Raw genomic sequence first — 22,073 nt, 5'->3', positions numbered from 1 at the left:
TTGGTCAGATCTCCTTGTCTGCTGGATCAGGTTTGTCTACTCGATCAGCCAGCCAATCAGTCAATCAGTGTACGCGTACATGCAAATTCTCGTGCTGCCCGGCAACAGGAACCCGCGCGTGCTCATCATTCATCTGGTCTCGTCCACTCGCCCGCGCATTAGCGGATGATTAGCGGAGCTCACAGCCTGGCGGCCGGGCACAGCCTGATGGAAAGCTTCGGATACAGGCCTGGAAATGCAGCGAGGCTTCACGGGAACTTCCGCCTTCCCCCTTTCGGAGCCGTAAAGCTCCATGGAAAGGCGACCAAGCTGCTGGCCTGCTGCAGATTATGGGCGGCGGCCATGCGGCTTTGTTTCATTACGATGGGCCACGGTAGTAGTTTGTAGTATCATCTTGCTATGTTTAGCTCAGGGGAAAGAGGCTTTTGGTGCTGTTGAACGGATGCTGCCTTCTTTTCTGGTGTTTGATGATGATGAATTGATGATGATGCTTTGGGCTACAAAGGCAGGAAATGGGGCCTTGGAAATGGCAATTGCCAATTGGCGACGGGATTGCCAATTTACCATGCCCTGCTTTGTCTTGCAATTGCAATGCATTCGGATTCTTTAGCCAGGACCAGCATGCACGGACGGAGATGAATGAATGGTCGCTACGCCCAGGCCCGGCTGCAATGAATAAGAAGGATGTTGTTTAGATCATTTTGTATTTTGTATTTTGGAAAAAAATCTTTAATATTTGAAATATTAAATATAGACTAATCACAAAACTAATTACAGATCTCGTTTGTAAACTACGAGATGAATCTAATGAGTCTAATTAATTCATCATTAGAGCATGTTTACGATAGCATTACTGTAGCAATTTAGTGTCTAATCACGTCATAATTAGGCTCCTTAGATTCGTCTCGCAATTTACAATCTATTTGTGTAATACGATTTATTTTTCGACTAAATTTAATATACTATACAAATAATTTATAAAAAATTTGCATTTTGCGTTTTGGATCTAAGCAGCCCCATCCTACTTGGGGACGACAACCCTTCGTACCGGCATATGGCTGTACACCCGCACTCGCACATTCGCTGCACGGCACATGGACTAAAGATGGAGCTGGACTCGACCCTCAGCATTTGAGCAAGGATACGCTGCTGCTGTACCGCCATTCTAGGACACGGTTTGGGAGGAAAACTTTGAGTAGCTAGCAGGTGTAGCAAAAATGCAGAATGAAGTGGCGCGGCCATGGAATGGAATGGAAGTGTCAAGTGTGGATATGCTCTGCTTCAGCTGGTCCCGCAGGAAGGTCACCCGGCGGACAAGTCAAACGCGGCAGGCCGGCAGTGCCGTCGGCGAGCTTATCATGTGCGCTTGGTCAGGCAAACGGGGTCGCGCTTCTGCGAGTCGTGGGCCTTTCCTCTTACAGTGGGCCTGTTTCATTCGTTTGGGCTCGCATCCAAACGCCTCTCTTTTTTATTGTTTACATTTTCAAGAGGAAAAACAGAAAAACGCCCTGCAACTCTACTGCAGTGGCTGTGGCTGTGGCTGGTGGCACGATAAATGCAATTCGTGGCATTGTAGCTAACGCTCCTACTTGACTATTTTTTCAAAAATTGCTCTTCACATGATTTTCCCTAGTGATCACGTGGATGCGCGTCCGGTACTCTACCGCGAGGATGAGGGCACTAGTCTCGCGCGCGTTTCTCCAGCTGCTCCGCGCGCCGGTTCACGAACTCCGCGACGTCGGCCACCAGCTTCCTGCTGTCCGCGAGCTCCCCGAACAGGTAGAAGGCGGGGATGGCGTCCGGGTACTCCACCACGGCGACGTCCTCGGCGCCCGCGTACGCCCGCTGCCTGTCCTGGTGCGCGTCCCACCCGCCGACGCACACCACGGCCGGCGGGAACACGCGCCAACGCCCGTCTCCCGCGTCGGCGTCGCGCCGGATCGCGTCCGGCACGTTGGCGCCCTCGTGGTCCCGCGTCGCGCCGGGGGCAGGAATGCGCGCCACAGCCACGCCAGCCGCCCGGGCGCCCCGAACGGCGCGTCGCAGAGCCGCAGCTCCGACTCCGTCGGCGCCTCGCCGCCGAAGAACGGCTGCAGGGCGACGAGCCCCGCGACGCCTGCCGGGAGGCGCGCGGCGACGTGGTGGGCGACGTTTGAAAGGATCGAGACCCAAGAAGTGAGGTTGAATTGAGATTTTTTCAAAGTTCTAACTTGTTCTTGACCTAGACTAGTATTGCCCAATCAACAATTTTGAAACCTATTCACTAGAGCACACTAACAAATGATCCTTAGGTAGGAAAACACACTAACATGATCATCTTGCCAAAGGAGAAACACACTAGCAAGTACAAGTTCTAGTCAAGAGATCAAACTAACATGCGATTGTCCTAGTCAAACAAACAAGCAAAGGAAAGTAAGGATCACAACGAAAGAGATTAATTGCTTGAATGTAAATGCAAGAGACACGAGACAACCGGATTTTTTCCCGTGGTATCGAGAAGTTGACACTCCCCCCTAATCCACATTGGAGCACCCACACAAGGGTATCGCTTCCTTGCTTCACCAAGGAGTAAGTGATCACTAAGAATGCTCCTTCTCCATCTCCGGAACGGCGAGCTTCACACCGTATACAAGTTTCTTGTCTTGGGGCTCCCATAAACTCCAAGAGCTCACCAAAAATCTTCCAATCACCAAGACCGTCTAGGTGCCGTCAAACACCAAGAGTAACAAGCTCCTAAGCCTTCACTTGACCTACACTCAGTTGGCCCTACCTCAAGCACACTTGCTACACTTGCAAAGGTTGAATTCTTCAAGGTTGAAGCACAATCAATGCACTAGATCTTCACTCTTTTGCTCAAAGCTCTCTCTCTTCTTCTCAAGGGTGGCCTCGGGTATTCAATGCGTCAAAGGCAGTTCAAATGAGTCAGGGGGTGCCCTTATATAGAGTGGAGAGGGTCACATAGCCGTTGGAATTCCACTGCAGAAAAATCGTGACCATCGGAAGAACCGACGGGTTAGAAAGTGAAGGCGTCGGTTCAACCGGTCTCTCTGTGTCCAAATAGTAGCCGTTGGGGGTTCTGACACAGTATCCAGGCTTGCGTCATTGCACCGGTGCATGCTCCGAAGTGGCATCGGTTCAACCGGTGCTGAAGACGTTCACTGATCCACTCAAACAAGCTCTCTGGAATATAGTACATCCAATGCACCGATTGTAGTTTCTGAAGCGTCGGATCAACCGGTGCTGAAGGCGAATCACAGTCACCCAAACATGCTCTCTGGAACAAAGTATGTCCATTGCACCGGTGATTATCTTTTTGACCATCGGTTCAACCGGTGCTATAGAGATTGTTGACTTGATTTCTGCTTGCATCCAGAGAAGATAGACCGACAGGGGAGTCGGAACTTCCGTCAAGCGTCGGATGCACCGATGCCATTGCATCGGTTAAACCAGTGCTGCAGTTTTTCTTGATTTTCAGCTGAATTGACTTGGAGTTGAATGTAACTTCGATTGTTTCTTTTTCCAAGTGATTTGTTGACTTCTTTTGACTATCTTGAGCTGTTTTTTGAGTGAGTGTGTTAGATCTCTAAGGCCAACTCAATTTTGGTCGAACTACTAACTCACGAACCCCTCTTAATAGTACGGTCAAGAAATAGAAACTATAAAACCTAGCTAAATCAAGTGTCATTCATCTCCTTGTGACACTTGAGACTAGAAAAGTCCTTAATCTTTGAAATTGAGTCCTTGTCATGCATGATTGTTTCGAATTGAGGGGTCTCATTTCACATTTCATATGAGACTAATCTAATCGTTGATTTTTCCTTCAAAACACACGTTAGTCGCATACAGTTGTCATTAATCACCGAAACTTACCATTAGCATCTATCGGCCTAGATGCGCTTCAATCTCCCTCTTTTTGGTGATTGATGACAACACAAAGTAGAGATACAAAGATATGAAATTGAAACGCGATAAACAAGCATGCATTACAAGAAATAAAGCACATATAGGGACATGTCAACACAGAGCAAACACAATATCCAAAAGGCATGTCCATACACAAAATATATGAAGATCCAATCACGCCACAAACCACCAAGATCCCCTTATCTCTACTCCCCCTATCTATCTCCCCCTTTGGCAACAAAGCACCAAAAAGGAAGGCGATCTAGTCCTAAGCTGGAGAAGGCAGAGTCTTCATGCTGGGTCCGGTGGAGAACTGTGTGGCTGAGTCGTCGGCGTCGTCATCCGTCCAGTCTTCGTCAGCTGAAGAGGACTTCTGCTCGACCGGAGTCGTCGGAGCAGCAGAAGCAGCCGGAGTAGAAGTAGTAGCTGGCTCTGTGAGGACGACCGTGGAGTCCGTCAGAGGGGCAGACGTGACGGGAGTCGTGTCTGGCTGAGTGGGGCGAACAGCAGACGGACAGAGCACCTCACGCTGTGAGGGTGACTGGAACGTGAGCGACTGAGCTGACGGGTGCTGAAGCTGATGCAGGACTTGCTGCTGCCTAAGAAACTCAGCACGCTGCTCGGCAGTCCAAACACTAGGCTGTGGAGCAGGAGCCAGAGCAGGAGTAGAAGTAGGAGCAGGGCTGGCAAACACCCCGGTCTGAAGAAGAGCTGACATCGGGAAGGACGCCAAGGGTGTCTGCACAAAGCCGCCAGCAGGTGGAGCAGGAGCAGTAGGGTCGAACTGGAGCTGCTGAGGAGTGGGAAGCTGTGGCTCAGGCAGACCAGTGTGACGATAGAGTTGACCGAAGCATCCCGAGAAGAATGTGAACATCTGCTGCTGAATCTAGGACTGCTGCTGAAGCTGTAACCTCATGGCCTCCTGCTGCTGTCGTATCCCCTCAAGCACAAGTGTTTGTGCCTCTCGCTGGCGAGCCTGCTCTGCTTGCATGCTCAGCTGAGCTGCAGCAAATCTGTCCTGCTAGTCAGAGAGCCTCTAAAGAATAGCAGCGAGTGAATCAGGCTGAGTGACCTGAGCTGCTGAAACAGGAGGAGCAGGGGTTCTGGCTACACCGGAAGATCCTGCCTCATCATCGTGAGCACCTGGGGACGGTAACAGTGGGAATGCAGTCGTCGTCATCCTCAGAGTCCTCAGAGTCAGTGACCAAGTAGTGCGGGAGCTAGGCCTCTGCAGCTGCGAGTGAGGCATTCTCGGCTGCTGTCGGATCATCCACAACTCTCCCCTCTACCAAAGCACGCTCATCCAGAATCCGCTGTGCCCTGCGCTGGCCTCTCGGGCCACGACGACCATCACGAGGAGTAGTAGGTGAATAAAAGCTGAAGTACGTCCGCGACTGCGCCAGCTCATCCATGTGAGCATTCCGACTGAGCTGAGCAAGTATCCAGCAGATCCAATGAGCAAAGGGGTGATGACGGTGAACTGTCATCCAATCTATGATCACGTCCTCTAGCTCACAGATGAAGAAGTCAATAAGGTCAAAGTTTCGACCTGTCATGATATGCAGTAGTAGCCACTGCTACAGAGCTGTGATCCCCTCATTGTATCCGATCCTAAACAACAGACTCTTCCTCAAAGCGAGATGTATGGTGTGAGCCATTGGAGTCAGGTTATCCGGGATCCTCGGAGTGCCTGGCAGGAAGGGTTGCTGAAAGAGGACGTTGACCTCCTGTCAGACGGGAAGTGAGTCTCGTGAGGACGACGAGGAGGCACCTTGTTGCCATAAGCCTGATAGTGCAAGTAGTGGGGCTCCTCGGCAATCCGAACTCCAAGCAGGGTAGCCAAACGTGCTCGAGTCAACCGATAGTGTCTCTGCTGGAACATGAAGTCAATGAACTGTCGGTCCTCCTCAACAAATAGGGTAGCGTAGAAGACGCGGACCCACTCTCGGATATATCTGGACCTCTCACTGAGTAGTACTGGTAGCCCATCGTAGTGCTCAAAGAATGGGAGTACTGAAACTCCACCGGCTGCCACACGCAAAGCGACCCAGTGAAGCATCTTGTGCTCACTGATCTTGATGTCCATCTGGTAGTAAGCGTGGTAAAAAGACTCCTGGAGCAGAGTGTGAAACTTGCGATCTATTCCAACATCCCTCTGCTCAGGAAACCACTTCTCCGGGGTGACATATCTCAATCTCTTGACCCTAGGTCCTGGAATGCCCCGGAGATCAAGCAGCTCAACCTGTGGAGGCTCCTCCTCTGCATCACTGTCCTGACCAGCTGCCTCTCTCTCACTGTCACGGCCTGCTGCCCTGTGAGTACCACCACCTCGAGTCCGTGGATGAGAGCGGGACTCAGGTGTGGTCTGAGCTGTCTCTGGCTGACGAGTACGCCCTGGGCCTGAGGATCCCTAATCCGAAGCGAACCCTGTCGGTCTGCTACATTTGCAACTGCCTGGGCATGCTCTCGCTCTCGGTCCTCACGGGTGTGCTTCTTCTTCTGCTGCACCACCTGCTTGCCCTTACCCTTCTTGTCACCTGCCATCTATCAAAGAGAGTCGGTGGAAGATAATAGAATTAAGACAGGGAATTATGGATATACGAGATTATATACTAGAGGTAAGAGTGTCCTTAAGCAAAGCATAGAACGATCTGAGCCTAAGATGTGTACTCTAGTAGATGAAGCTCGAAGAACACACTAGATCAAGTGTGTGTGTGTGAGGCAAGTATGTGTGTGTGAGGCAAAAGTCATATGAGTGCATGTGATTTTTTTTTGAAAAAGAAGATGCATCACATGCAGGAAGAGTTCAGGATTGTACCCTAGCAGGTCAGAGACAAATCCGAGTTCAAATTGACAAAAATTGTTCTTGGGACAATTTGTCGAACACCTCGAGGGCACAAGAATTTGAGGTGGAGAGGGTAGGGGCCTGAGCTCGAGTCTACGCACGTAAGAGAGAGAAACAGGGGAGGCTGCGTGCGTGTGGAGAGGAGGAGGCACGCTGGCGGCGATGGCGAGTAGCGGCGCAGATGACAGCGGCGGTGCGTGGGCGCGGCGTAGAAGACGGCGTGCGTGCGTGCGCGCACGGCGGAGAAGAGGTTCAGCAGAGGCAGCGGCGAGCGGGCGGCGGTGCAGAGCACGGGCGGCGCGCGGCCACGTCGTGGGGCGGCGGCGAGGAGTGCGAGCGCAGGGCGTAGCGGCGGTTTTGATTTGGAGAAGGGAAAAGAGACGTACCGCTGACGAGTGGGGCCCGCGAAGGAATAAGTGAAACTGAACGAGTAGGCCCGCAAACCCTAGATGACATCGGAAGAACCGACGGTGCAAAGATTTGAGCATCGGTGTATGCGTCAGTATAAGTTTGACCAGATCTGTGCGGGTTTGAACAATGGTCAAAAGGAGGGCACCGGAAGAACCGCTAGGAGGGCACCGGAATATCCGATGGTCGTCGGTGCGTTGGCCGGAGGATTGGCCAGAGACGCTGCTGGGCCAATATTACCACACAGTTGCACCGGAAGAACCGCTGTAGGAGCGTCGGTTCATCCGTCAACCATCGGATGCACCGGTGGCCGTCGGTGTATCCGTCGGAGGTTGTTCCAGAGACGATGCAGAAACCAAACCACGAAGACTTAAGCACCGGTTGAACCGATGCTGGGAAAGCATGGCGTCGGTTTAACCGGTGGTTAAGTAAATTTGCTGAACTACAGACTCTACTTCTGATCCAAATATCCAAAACCAAGGCCATAAACACTCAATTTGGACCATTTTCGAGAGACAACCTCACCCCTCAAACACTCATACTTATAGTGCCCGCAAAATTTTACATAAACATAGCCAAATTAAGATCCAAGTGAGGTTTTAAACACAAAAACCAAATGTATGAGCCACTTTGCCTATGAACTTAGAGATTGAAACTTTAGGTTCGATAGGACGTGGCTCAATAGGCATGAAAGCGCAACATTGATCTTATCACCCTTGTAGAGTTGATATATCATATTTAGCATGAATATCTTTCTCGAAGTGTGATTTGCTCCCTTGTGATGCTACTAACGTGATGCAATGCCAATGCAAAGCGAGAAATTAAACATGGATGCATTCTATATGACAAGCACATGCATTGCAAGAATTTAAATCTATCTTGTCAAGTTTGAACTCTTGGCAAGCTTCTTCATGATGAACCATTCTTCATGCCATGAGCGAAACCAAAGACCACCGGCTCATGCAAGACCCATGTTCATCACTACCTTGACAAGGTTAGACAAGCCCCTAGCATATGTACATATGAAATGCATCTATATGACAAGGCAATTACATGACGTTAGAAGCATCTAGAGCGTTAATCTCACTTCGCAACCTACAAAATGTGCTCTCATCTAGAGGTTTTGTGAAGATATCCGCCAATTGATCTTCGGAACAAACACCACAAAGTAGTATATCATTCCTTGCCACATGATCTCTTAGAAAGTGATGGCGAATATCTATGTGCTTGGTGCGAGAGTGTTGAACCGAGTTATTAGCAATTTTAACGGCACTCTCGTTATCACAAAGGAGCGGGATCCTATCTAATACTACACCATAGTCCAAGAGGCTTTGCTTCATGTAGAGGATTTGAGCACAACAAGCCCCGGCGGCAATATATTCCGTCTCCGCGGTTGACAAGGCCACGGAATTTTATTTCTTTGACAACCAAGAGACTAAGGAACGCCCTATCAAGTGGCACCCACCCGATGTACTCTTGTGATCCACACGACATCCAGCAAAGTCCGAATCCGAGTATCCCAAGAGTGTAAAACTAGCGCCTTTGGGGTACCACAAGCCTATGCTAGGCGTATGCTTGAGATATCTAAGGATCTGCTTAACGGAACTAAGGTGTGATTCCTTAGGATTAGCTTGAAAATGGGCACACATACATACGTTAAATATGATATCGGGCCTAGATGCAGTTAGGTAAAAAAGTGACCCAATCATGTAACGATAGAGAGTTTGGTCAACCGATTTACCTCCCTCATCCAAGTCAAGATGTCCATTAGTTGGCATTGGAGTCTTGATCGGCTTGCAATCACCCATCTTGAATTTCTTGAGAATATCCTTTGTATACTTTTCTTGATGGATGAAAGTCCCTTCCTTCAATTGCTTGATTTGAAACCCAAGGAAGAAATTGAGCTCACCAATCATGGACATCTCGAATTCACTAGTCATCATTTTTCCAAATTCTTTGCAAAGAGTGGGGTTAGTTGAACCAAAAATGATATCACCAACATAGATTTGACATACGAATAGCTCTTCATTGATGATTCTTGTGAATAGAGTTGTATCCACCCTCCCGATCTTGAAGCTCTTGTTGAGAAGGAAGTCACAAAGGCGTTCATACCAAGCCCTTAGTGCTTGCTTGAGCCCGTAGAGCGCCTTGTGCAACCTATAAATATGATTAGGATATCTAGGATCCTCAAACCCGGGAGGTTGTTCAACAAACACCAACTCATTAATAAAGCCATTTAAGAACACACTCTTCACATCCATTTGGAAGAGTTTCATGTTGTGATTTGAAGCGTACGCTAAAAGGATATGGATGGCTTCAAGTCTTGCAACGGGGGCAAATATTTCACCAAAATCTAACCGTTCAACTTGTGCAAAGCCCTTTGCCACAAGTCTTGCCTTGTTGCGAACCACTACACCATGCTCATCTTGTTTGTTGCGGAAGACCCACTTAGTACCAATGACATTCTTGTCTTGAGGATGTTCTTCAAGAATCCAAACTTCATTGCGGGTGAAGTTGTTGAGCTCTTCTTGCATGGCCATCACCCAATCCGGGTCCTCAAGAGCTTCATCTACATTTGTGTTTTCCAAGCAAAAAACAAACGAGTAATGTTCACAAAAAAAGCATATTGACGTTTACGAGTTCTTACTCCACTGGAGGGGTCACCCATGACCAAGTCAATGGGATGATTCCTTGAAATTCTTGTGAGCCTCTCTTGTGATTGAGATGATGAATCTTCTAGTGGTTCGACATCTTGGGCTTGAGCTTGGGCTTGTTCACTTGTGATGTGTGTGTCATCAAATGAAAGTTGTTTTTCAACCACTTGTTCATCTTGGGTGTCATGAGGAGGATGTGAAGCGCCATCTTCTTCATCGGATGACTCATAATGGTGATGTGATGGTGTACTCTTCTCTTCAACCTTGGAGTCATCCTTGGAAGTGGCTTCAACTTGAGTGGATGAACTTGGTAGCTCCTCAACCTCCTCCTTTGGATTGACTTGCCAAATGGCTATGTTCTTCATGACTTTCCTTAGTGGTTCATCACCTACATCATCACAAGAAAATTCTTCCCCTTGGAGCCATTAGTCTCATCAAACTCTACATCACAAATTTCTTCAATCATGTGTGTGGCATTATTGAATACTCGATATGCTTTGGAGTTTGATGAATAACCAACAAGAAAACCAACATCACATCTACTTTCAAACTTGCCTAGGTGCTTCCTTTTCTTGTAGATGTAGCACTTGCAACCGAAGACTCGGAAGTATGAGATGTTGGGCTTCCTCCCAATGAGAAGTTCATAGGTCGTCTTCTTCAAGAAGCGGTGAAGATAGACCCGGTTGGATGCATGACATGCGGTATTGATGGCTTCCGCTCAAAATCTTTGTGAGATGCCATAATCATCCAACATTGCTCTTGCAAGAGTGATCAAGGTCATATTCTTCCTCTCCACCACTCCATTTTGTTGGGGTGTGTAAGTTGATGAGAATTCATGCTTGATGCCAATGTCATTGCAAAACTCTTCAACTTGAGTGTTTCTAAACTCCGTGCCATTGTCACTCCGGACCTTCACAATACTTGACTCGAATTCATTTTGAGCTTGCTTGACAAAGGTCTTGAAGATCCTCATAGTCTTGCTCTTGTCCTCTAAAAAGAAGGTCCAAGTATATCTAGAGTAATTATCAACAATTACAAGACAATAGAGATTACCGCCAAGACTTTTGTAGGTGGTTGGCCCAAAGATATCCATGTGTAGTAGCTCCAAGCTTCTTGATGTTGACAAATAAGCCTTCATGAGATGTGATGATGCAAATTGCTTTCCGGCTTGACAAGCACTACACAATTTGTTTTTGTCAAATGTAACATCTTTGACACCAACTACCATACCTCGTTTGAAGGCTTTCTTGAGTTGGCTCATGCCAATATGAGCAATGCGGTGATGCCAAAGCCAACCCATGGAGTTCTTGGAGAAGAGACATGTTGCCAAGCTTGCATCATTAGATGAGAAATCAACAAGGTAAATGTTACCATGTCGAAATCTTTTGAATATTAAGCTCTTGTCCTCTTTGCTTGTCACTACAACCTCACTATCATTAAAGGTGCATGTTAGTGCTAAATCACAAAGTTGAGCAATAGATAACAATTTGAAACTAACCGACTCAACAAGCAACACATTAGAGATAGAAAGATCCTTGGTAATGGCTACCTTACCCAAACCTACCACTTTTTCTTTTGAGTTATCACCAAAGGTGACATGTTCATGATCGCACACATCTTCATCCAGTGAGGTGAACATCTTTACATAGCCGGTCATGTGTTGTGTACATCCGCTATCAAGAACCCAATGCTTGCCACCGGCTTTATAGTTCACCTACACACAAATGAATCACTTTTGAGGTTTGGGAACCCAAGCAAGTTTGGGTCCTTTGACATGAGTTACTAAAGCTTTAGGAACTCATAGTTGGCGTGGTAGCTTTCCTTTCATGTGAGTGCCAATGAACTTTGCCTCAACCTTGCCACTTTTAAGCTTGCTTAACAAAAAATGATGTTCATTGAATTGAGACTTGTAATTAGGAGGCAAGGTAGGAGGTGGGCGAGTAGGAATTTGACACTCCCTTGTATGATGCCCGGTGATTTGACAATATTGGCAATATGAGCCAACTTCCTTGTTGAAGCATGCCTTGAGCTCCGGCGACTTGGGACAATTTTCCGAAGGCTTGGGAAATGATCCAAGTCCATTTGTCCCAAAGTATCTTGCATTGTGGAAGGGAATCTCCTTATGCAAGTATTCTCATCTTGTCACATTGAACATGTATTTGGTCATACTTTCAAGTTCCTCCTCAAGTTATTTCTCCCTATCATGGTTAGTCTTTGAACAAGAAGGAGAAGTATGATGACAAGTAGTAGGGTGAGGCAACTCCACAAGATCATCACAAGAAATAGATATATTGACTTTGATGACTTCCTTTTGAGTTTCTTTTAGTTCTTCATCCAAGGCATCGAAGGCAAGGTCAAGTTCTTGATACTTCATACTTAAGTTGGCATAATCAAGCTTAAGTTTCTTGTTGTATGAAGTAAGTGACTTATTAAATACAACTACTTTCTCATGTTTAACATTCAATTCATTGTGCTTAGCAAGTAACTTGTCATGCTCCTCTCTAAGTTGCTTGCTAGAAACAATACATGTATCATGAGTTTCTACTACCTCATTGTGTCTAATAAGCAACTCATTATTTGAGACTTTAAGCTTAGCATATTTATTTTCAAGAACTTTGCATTTAGATTTGTACTTCTTGATCACTTGTTGGTACTCATCTAGAATGGTTTGCATTTCATTAGGAGATAAACCATGTTCACTTTCATCACTAGAGGAGTTGTCATCATCGCTCACCATAGAGTTACCTCTTGCCATGAGACACATGGGTGGTGGAGGTAGAGGTGGCTCATCATCACCATCATCATGCATGGCAATCCCCACTATCTTCTTCTTAGATTCATCATCACTTGAATCATCACTTGAGGATTCCCCATCGGTGATCCATTCTCCAAGAAAAGCCTTGATATCTTCTTTTCTCTTGAAAGACCTTTTCTTCTTGAAGTCCTTCTTGTCATGGCTTTTCTTTGAGTGCTTGTTATTATTGTCATCATCATCATGCTTCTTGTTGAGCTTTGAGGGTTCGGGACAATCATAGGAGAGATGCTCATATTTGCCACAATTGTAGCACATCTTCTTGGCATTGTCATTGTTTTTCCGGGTACGGAATTTGTTCTTCTTAGGATCATAATTATACCCTTTCTTATTTAGTCTTGACATCATCTTGGAAGTCTTCCTCATGAGAAGTGCAAGCTCAACATCACCATCCTCATCACTTGAATCTTCACTAGCTTCATCATCACTTGAGCTCGGTGAGGGAGCCTTGCACTTGTTTTTCTTTTTGGACTTGTGATCACTCTTAGCTTAAAGTGCAAGATCCTTCTTGGCATTTGGGGGGATCAACTTCACCCATGAGAAACATCTCATGAGACCGAATTCTTCCAATGACCTCACCAACTTCAAGTGTTGCAAGATCCTTCTCATAAAGCAATGCGGTGACAATGTTGTACTTGGGCTTGTGTAGAGAATGTAGGACCTTTCGGATGATGTCACTAGTAGTCAAAGGAGAAATTTTAAGAGCATTAATATCCTCAATAAGTACATTCAATCTAGCATACATTTGTTCAATTAACTCATTGGGGAACATTTTGAAATCATTGAGTTTTTCCTTAAGCACTTGGTACTTCTCCTCACGAAGCTTTGTAGACCCAAAATGAATGGTCTCAAGCTCTTTCCAAACTTCATGAGTCGTTTTCTTGCTATGGACACGCGCAAAGATGTCCTCACTAAGAGCATCAAACAAAGTGAAGGTGTCGGTTCAACCGGTCTCTCTGTGTCCAAATAGTAGCCGTTGGGGGTTCTGACACAGTATCCAGGCTTGCGTCATTGCACCGGTGCTGAAGACGTTCACTGATCCACTCAAATAAGCTCTCTGGAACATAGTACATCCAATGCACCGATGGTAGTTTCTGAAGCATCGGATCAACCGGTGATGAAGGCGAATCACAGTCACCCAAACATGATCTCTGGAACAAAGTACGTCCATTGCACCGGTGATTATCTTTTTGACCATCGGTTCAACCGGTGCTATAGAGATTGTTGACTTGATTTCTGCTTGCATCCAGAGAAGATAGACCGACAGGGGCGTCGGAACTTCCGCCAAGCGTCGGATGCACCGATGCTATTGCATCGATTAAACCGGTGCTGCAGTTTTTTTTGATTTTCAGCTGAATTGACTTGGAGTTGAATGTAACTTCGATTGTTTCTTCTTCCAAGTGATTTGTTGACTTCTTTTGACTATCTTGAGCTATTTTTTGAGTGAGTGTGCTAGATCTCTAAGGCCAACTCAATTTTAGTCAAGCTACTAACTCACGAACCCCTCTTAATAGTACGGTCAAGAACTAGAAACTATAAAACCTAGTTAAATCAAGTGTCCTTCATCTCCTTGTGACACTTGAGACTATAAAGGTCCTTAATCTTTGAAATTGAGTCCTTGGCACGCATGATTGTTTTGAATTGTGGGATCTCATTTCACATTTCATATGAGACTAATCTAATCATTGATTTTTCCTTCAAAACACACGTTAGTCGCATACGGTTGTCATTAATCACCGAAACTTACCATTGGCATCTATCGGCCTAGATGCGCTTCAACGTTGCCGCCGGCGCTGTCCCCGGCCACGAAGACGGCCGCGGGGGGAGACGGGAGCGCGCCACCTGCGTCTGCGAGGACCCACCGGAGAGCCACCTCGCCATCGTCGTAGGGCGCCGGGAAGTGGTGCTCGGGCGCGAGGCGGTAGTCGATGGAGGCGACGACGGCTAGGATGCCCGAGGCGAGGTGGCGGCACAGCTCGTCATACTGCGCCGTTGCTGCGGAGTGGAAGACGAAGCCGCCGCCGTGGAAGTACACGACCATGGAGACCGAGCGCTGCTTGCCGTCGTCATCGTCATCTCCTGCAGTAGTTGTGGGAGTGAAGAGGCGAACGCGCAGGTGGTCGGAAACGGCGTGGTCCGTGGATGCCACGCCTGCGACGGGGCCCGGGGTGGGCGGCGCAGGGCGGTCGAAGAGGGAGAGCAGGAACCGGTTCACGGAGCCGTCGCCGCGGAGCGACGCCGCATGCAGGAAGGACGCGGCGTCCATGAGCAGCTGCGCGCGCCATGGCAGCGGGGGCTTCCCGGGCCACGGCGGCGGATCCGGCACGGCCATCGATCTCCCTCTCCATCGGTTTCTTTCTTGGTTGAGGGATAGGCCGGTTGCTGGTGATAACAAAACTTTGTTTGGGCCCTCTGTCCGCCCTTTATTTAAAATGGACAGTAACTGTTAGAATCAGGAGAAAAAAATATCGTTGGAGAAAAGTGATTGGTTAACTAGATAGTTCAATGAAGCTGAAATTAAAGAAGTAGTATTTTCAATGGAGAAAAATACAGCTCTTGGCCCTGACCATATATCCATAGAGTTTTTTCAGAGTTGCTGGAGCTTCATTAAGTTGGATATCATGCATCTGTTCGAGGAGTTTTATGAGCATCACCTTGATGTGGGAAGATTGAACTATGGCACCATAATTCTTTTGCCCAAATCCAAAGAGGCAAATTGCATTCAACAATATAGGCCCATCTGTTTGTTGAATGTAGTGTATAAAATAATAACAAAAGCTTTGATGTTGAGAGTAGAAAAGAGTATGAATAAGATCATCAACAAAGCTCAAAATGCCTTCATCAAGAACAGGAACATCTTGGATGGGGTCGTGCCTCTACATGAGATTTTACATGACACAAAATTAAAGAAGAAAGAGGGTCTTGTTTTGAAGTTGGACTTTGAGAAAGCTTACGATAAAATCAATTGGGAATTCATGAGGGAATGCTCAAGACAAAGAGGTTTCTCTAAGAAATGGTGCTCCTGGATCTGGTTTGTGATGACGAGTGGTACTCTCAGTGTGAAAGTAAATGACCAGATGGGCAGCTATTTCATGTGTGGAAAAGGAGTCAGACAAGGGGACCCTCTTTCTCCCCTCTTATTTAACATAGTTGTTGATTCCCTAGCCAAGATGGTAAATCTAGCCTAGAGCAATCAAATTATCACTGTATTAGTTTCTGACCTGGTAGTTGGAGGAGTGGCAATCCTCCAATACGCCGATGACACAATCTTATGTTTAGAGGACAATGAGGAAAATGCTAAAAACATGAAACTCTTGTTGTATCTGTTTGAAAGCATGTCTGGGCAGAAAATAAATTTCATGAAAAGCGAGGTGATTATGATTAGTGAAGGGGAAGAAAAGTCACGAAGATATTCAGACCTCTTCAATTGCAAAATTGGTTATCGGCCTATAAAGTATTTAGGAGTTCCTGTTTCGGGATCCAAACTACATATCAGAGATTGGCTTCCTTTGGATGAAAAAATTACAAAGAGATTAGATGGTTGGAAGGGTAGTGTGCTATCTATTGGTGGAAGAACTGTGCTGTTAAATGCTTGTCTTAGTAGTATCCCTGTTTATAGCATGTCTATGTACCTTTTGCCAAAAACTATTCTCAAGAAGATAGAACCAGAAAAAGGTTCTTTTGGCAGGGAGGGGGGACAAAGAAAAGATATTACCTGGTGAAGTGGAACAAGATCAATAAACCCAAGGGAAAGGGTGGCTTGGGAATACATGACTTGGGGAAAATGAACATGTGTTTACTTTGCAAGTGGTGGTGGAAGCTCGAAACTGGTGAGGGGTTATGGCAGGAAATTGTGAAGAAAAAATATGTGAAGGATAACTGTATAGCTCAGCTTCAACATAAGGCAAGCAATTCCCCTGTGTGGAATGACCTTTTGAAAGTCAGGGTGTGGTATCTGAAGGGGAGAAGGATGCTAACTGGTGATGCTAAAATGACTGATTTTTGGGAGGATACTTGGTGCGGAGAAACCCCCTTGAAAAGAGAATTCCCTCAGCTGTTTGAGATATGCAGAGAGCAAAAGAGCACAGTTGACTATGTTGCTAGACGGGGATGGAGGTTATCCTTTCGGAGATGGCTAGATGAAAGCAAACAAAATCAGTGGAGAAAGTTGAGAGATAGAATTTGCACAGTTCCTCGATCTGAGAATTCTGACACGCCAAAATGGGCGTGGAATAAAAATGATTTGTTCTCTGTGAAATCAGTTTACTCCCATATGTGCGCTGTGGAGGCTGACAACTCTTATAAAAAAAATCTGGAAAGCTAAACTCCCATTAAAAATTAAAATCTTCATGTGGTTAATACACCAAAATGCGATCTTAACCAAAGATAATCTTATTAAGAGGAAGTGGCAGGGTGACTCGAGATGCCTTTTTTTGTCCTGAACAGGAGACTATCTCACACCTTTTTTTTGAGTGCCCTCTAGCGAAGTTTGTGTGGAGCATTGTTGCTATGGTCGTGGGGGCGCCCTGTAGACCTTGTTCCTTTGACCAATTCTGGACCTGGGTGCAGATTTATATGTCGGGGGTGAGCTTTTTCATATGGTCGGTCTGGCGGCCATATGCTGGTCCATTTGGAGGTCGCGAAATAATGTCTGCTTCGAGAAGAAGAAAATCAGGTCTCTCCTACTGAGATCATTTGTCTTGCCTCATCTTTTATTGTTTTTTGGACAGAGCTACAGAAGGCGGAGAATCGGAATTCACTGGTGGCGGGAGCCGAAGCCCTCAAGAACATGGCGCTGCGCCTGCACCCACATGGGAGCGTGCACCGGGGTGCCGGGGGTCTGCTGATTCAGTAAAGGAAAAGTGCGCTTTCAATCTTCTGCCTCAACAAGGAGGAAAAGCTTTTGGAGGACTGAGTTTTGGTAGTCTGCACAGAGTCGTGGTTTTTTTCCTTTTTCTTGCATGTGAGTTAGTTTGAGTGTTCAGACTGTCTTGGTTGGTTCGTTCCTAACAAGTTTGGTAGTACTTTTGCTTGTTAGCTTTTGTTTAGCATGCTTTGGGATATTGGTGGCTTCCGGCTGGCAGCCCTCTGTGCTGTTTCCAGGAAGTTCGCTCTTCTGTAAATAAGCGTGCTGCTAGCAACTCTTCTGAACTCTGTAATTTCGTTACCAATGTAATGAAATCAGGGCAAAGTCCCGGTTTGGAAAAAATAAGCGCGCTATCGAGAGGCGAACGAGTTCTTGTCGCGATTTAATTATTATTCGACGAGAGACGCAGACGCTTAACCGCAAAAATGCCCGTCGTGTTTCGGTTGACGTTCAGAGAGACTACTACTATGATTAATAAATGGGCTTCTAATGTCCGTCCACAGCAATATATGGGCCTCCATGGACGATAGTCTCTACTGGGCCAAATCTAGAATTACTTTAGAAGGTTAGGCGTTATTTCAGGTCCTTTTTAGCCATTGCACTAGGATGGTCTAAAAGCTGCTTTTTTTTCAGAAATACTAGAAGTCACTCTTGTATGACTGACAGTCAAACCATCATCGTATAAGACAAAAGATTCTTTTTATAGCACTGGTATAATTATTCTAGCTTAAAAAATTGTTCCGTGTTCAAAAAAGAAAATCTTCCACACAAAAAATCATCCAATTGTGATCTTGTTTTAAAGCATTCATCACAAGTAAGGAATGCAATGGTGCAGTCGGATTTTGATTTGGATATATAGTTTTGAAAAATATGACTGTGTGATACGCTAACTGCTAGTCGTAGGTGTGACTCCTAATAGCCTCTTTTTCTTTTCTTTTTGATTGACAAAAAGATACTGCTAGTACTAACTATATCTGCTTCTTCAGATGACACCGTAACAGCGCATTACAGTAAAAAATCAGGCATAAAACATCTTACACGATTCATTTGTTATACATTCTAATATATTCTAGATAAAAAGGAGAGAGAAACCCCTACCCCTCATACATTTCAAAACGTGAATGCGAAAACCATGCTGAGGCTCTAGCACTTACATTCTTTTTTTTTTGAGAAAATCTAGCACTTACATTCTAATACTATTGTAGATAAAATAGAGGGAATGAAACCTCACTTACATCTCAAAAGGCGGAGAAAAAAACATCCTGGTGTTCTAGCACTTAACGTAGGAAAAGCGAGGCACAATGACTACATGCACTTGATGAACCCATGAGGCCATGACATCCGATTTGGAAAGATCTCTTGAGCATTGTGCAGCCTCCACTGATCGACGAACAGGCCCTCCCGGCCCATCGCCGACACCGGTACGGTGGCGCGCAGCGGCGCATAGGTGCGACACAAAACGATCTGTCAACTCACGGGTCAACCATCCTTTTGGGCAGGGCCGCCGACAGCGCGCCACCTGAAGCACTAGCAGAGATATTCGCGAGACCAAACCCCATGGACGCACGATCTCTCGATCAGCGAGATGTCATGCGTAGGCCAATACCATGATGCAATGATGATGGGCCTTGATGGAGCTAGTGTACTGTATGTACGTTTGTATCTCTACGCGAATCTGAACGATGCACGCAACAGGCAGGGATGCTGGGATCGACCAGTGTTTCTAAAAGCAAGCAGAGATCGATGGCATGCTGCCAGCTGCTGCAGTGTTTGTGTCGGCGCAATGCAATGCGATCCTCATCAGCCCTCTTGGGAGGCATCATGAATTCATGATGCGGGCGTAGCGCGATCACCATCCTCGTCGCTATTTGGTCGGTCGAGTGCCCGCTGGGCTCCGCCGCCGGCGTCGAACCATCGAGCAGGACGGCGGCGAGCGATCGACCCTGCCTTACTTGGATCGCCCGGCCGCCGGCGCACCATGGACGTGACATCAGCTGACGCGGCAGGCACGGTGTAGAAAAGTTAGCACGTACGAAGCGGGTTTTCACCGGAAAAGATAGTGCGGCAAGATTTATATATACTAGTCTGTCAACTCGTGCGCCGCACGGATTAATTAGAATTAATCTATACTAAAAGAGATGAAACTTTCAAGTACATTTTGCACCAACAAAACCCACCCATACCCCTCACAAAAAACTTGCTAATGGCCCACATGTAAGATCCTAAATGGTCGACAGAACCTGGTGGAACGAAAAACTAGAGGAAAACAAGATGATTCTGCCTGGAATTCAATTTTTTTGTCACCCAACCAATCTCTACCCGCCCGCGTATACCCAGATGTGTTTTTGGCTCCCTCCCGCCTAATGTTTCCATCACGCGTAGGTCTCTATCACGCGGGCATCATGATTTCATCCGGCCATCACGCGTAGGTTTCCATCCTTGGAATCGAACCTTCTGCTTCCTATCCTGGGCCTCGTCGCGGGGGACACGGTGATCGGCCGCGTCCCGGAGACGCTGGAGCACACCGTGGCGCCGGCGTCCCGGAGCAAGCCCGACTTCGCATTCCTGCTCCTGCCGCAGAGGCTTCTCGTCTCGCTGCCGCTGGTGCACGTCGACGACGCCGGCGACGCGCTCCGTCCTCTGCGCGGAGCGCCCCTCCGTTGCCGGCCGGTTTCTCTACGCCGCCGCTTACCCGACCATCCACGACGTCGCCGCCCACTTCGCCAGCAGGTTCCCGCAGCTCGACGTCCTCAGAGAGTAAGCCCGGCCGTACTGGTATGGTCGTCTCCGGCGGCGGCGAGATGAATCATTAGCGTAGTTCTCCATCCTTGATTCCATGTGGGAGGGCATAACGTTTCCATCAGTAAGGTAGGTTTCCATCTTTGACTCGCACAGCACGGCCAAGGTATTGACCAGTGCGTTAGGGTCTTTGCCCATGTCTTGTGGAGCAGTTTTGGTTCACGGCAAGAGGCAGCAGCTGAGTTGGGCTGGCGTACATGATCAGATCAGAGTTAGCTTGGCTTGAGTTGAAGTCTGTTGGAGGGAGTCGTGGGCGTGGTGTTGATCCGAGTCCGAGTGGAGGAGCACAACGCCGATGCTCCGACGTTGTCTAAATCCCGTCGTCGCCATAATACGGGGATTTAAGAATAATTCGATTGATGCTGAGATTGTTAATGTGCAGCTTGCAAGAAAGAGGGTGTTTATACCGAGGATACCAATGTCTCCTTCTGAAGACCTCACTCTTCCATTCAAGTTTAAGAGGAAGTAATTTCCCATCAGATTGAGTTTTGCGATGACAATTAACAAGACGCAGGGTCAGACCATACCTAATGTAGGTATCTACCTCCCCGAGCCTATCTTTTCACACAGACAATTATATGTGGCTCTGTCAAGAGGTGTATCTTGTGAGAGTACGTGGGTTCTTGCAAAGAGAAAAATGAACATCGATCCTGCTGGAAGGAGTACGAAGAATATTGTATACAGAGATGTCTTGAAATTGTGAGGTGTGATTATGCAACAACTTTATATATCCGTATGATGTAATAATTGCATTTATGCACTCATAGTCATGTGCATGCATGCTCTTCTAAGCATATATGTTGTTCATGCAAGTCACACGCTTGGAGATTATGACCTCCCGGACCATCTCAATATTTTCAGCTGCTATAATGCACTATGATTGACTAAATGTTTGGTGTACATGTGTAAACATACTTTTTTATCTTGATCTGTGGCATGTCTATTATGAGATTATTCTTATATATATTCTTGTTAGAATTTTGTTGAGTGTGAATAAGACTATATATATATATATATTCCAAAGTATTTTTTGAGTTTCATTATTCTAAAATAATATTGTGCCTCAGTTGACAATTATTCTGTATTGATATTACTACTTATTATTTTTACTCCCTAATATAATATAATAGCTACTGCATAATAATATTTTTAAATATAATTATTTTTTAAACATGTGATATTTTTAAATATAATTGTTCTTTAAACACGTGCTTGTGGCACGTGCACATCCGCTAGTATAAAAATAAGATCAATAATTATAATTATCCATCTCACTCCTTTTTATCTATTAAATATTCTAACATATACTCTAAAATATATATTTTCATTATTTAATTACAATACATTTCATTTTGTGCACCTCCATATGTATTCAATATATGTTTAGTTGAACTATTTGTTTGTAAATTGGTGTTCTTATTTCTTCCATCATATATATGAATATATGGTGACATATATTGTGGGTAGTATTTTTATATAAATAACAATATAAATAATATATTAATAATGATAGAAATAGTAATTTTAGAATTTTATATTAGTGCACTTTAATATATTATTGTAATTATATAATTTAGATTTAGATTTATGAGTAATTTAACTTCTAATAATAATGACATAATTGGATAATTTATATGCAAATTTAGGGCGGTATTTGTATTATTTTTATAATGGCATAGATGGGTAATTTACACAAATATTAGGGGGTTATTTTAGATTTTTTTATAATGGCAGAGGTGGGTAATTTAGATACATGTTTAGGCAGTTATTTTAGTCTATTTTTAT

At 45.8% G+C, this 22,073-nt stretch overlaps 1 pseudogene; it reads right to left on the bottom strand.

The window, feature by feature from the left end:
• Positions 1–1,680: 1,680 nt before the first annotated feature.
• Positions 1,681–14,954, bottom strand: LOC120658579 (annotated as a pseudogene).
• Between the last annotated feature and the right edge of the window lie 7,119 nt (positions 14,955–22,073).

This window comes from Panicum virgatum, chromosome 2N (assembly GCF_016808335.1).
Source record: "Panicum virgatum strain AP13 chromosome 2N, P.virgatum_v5, whole genome shotgun sequence".
Lineage (NCBI taxonomy): Eukaryota > Viridiplantae > Streptophyta > Magnoliopsida > Poales > Poaceae > Panicum > Panicum virgatum.
This window is presented reverse-complemented; position numbering and strand designations above follow the sequence as displayed.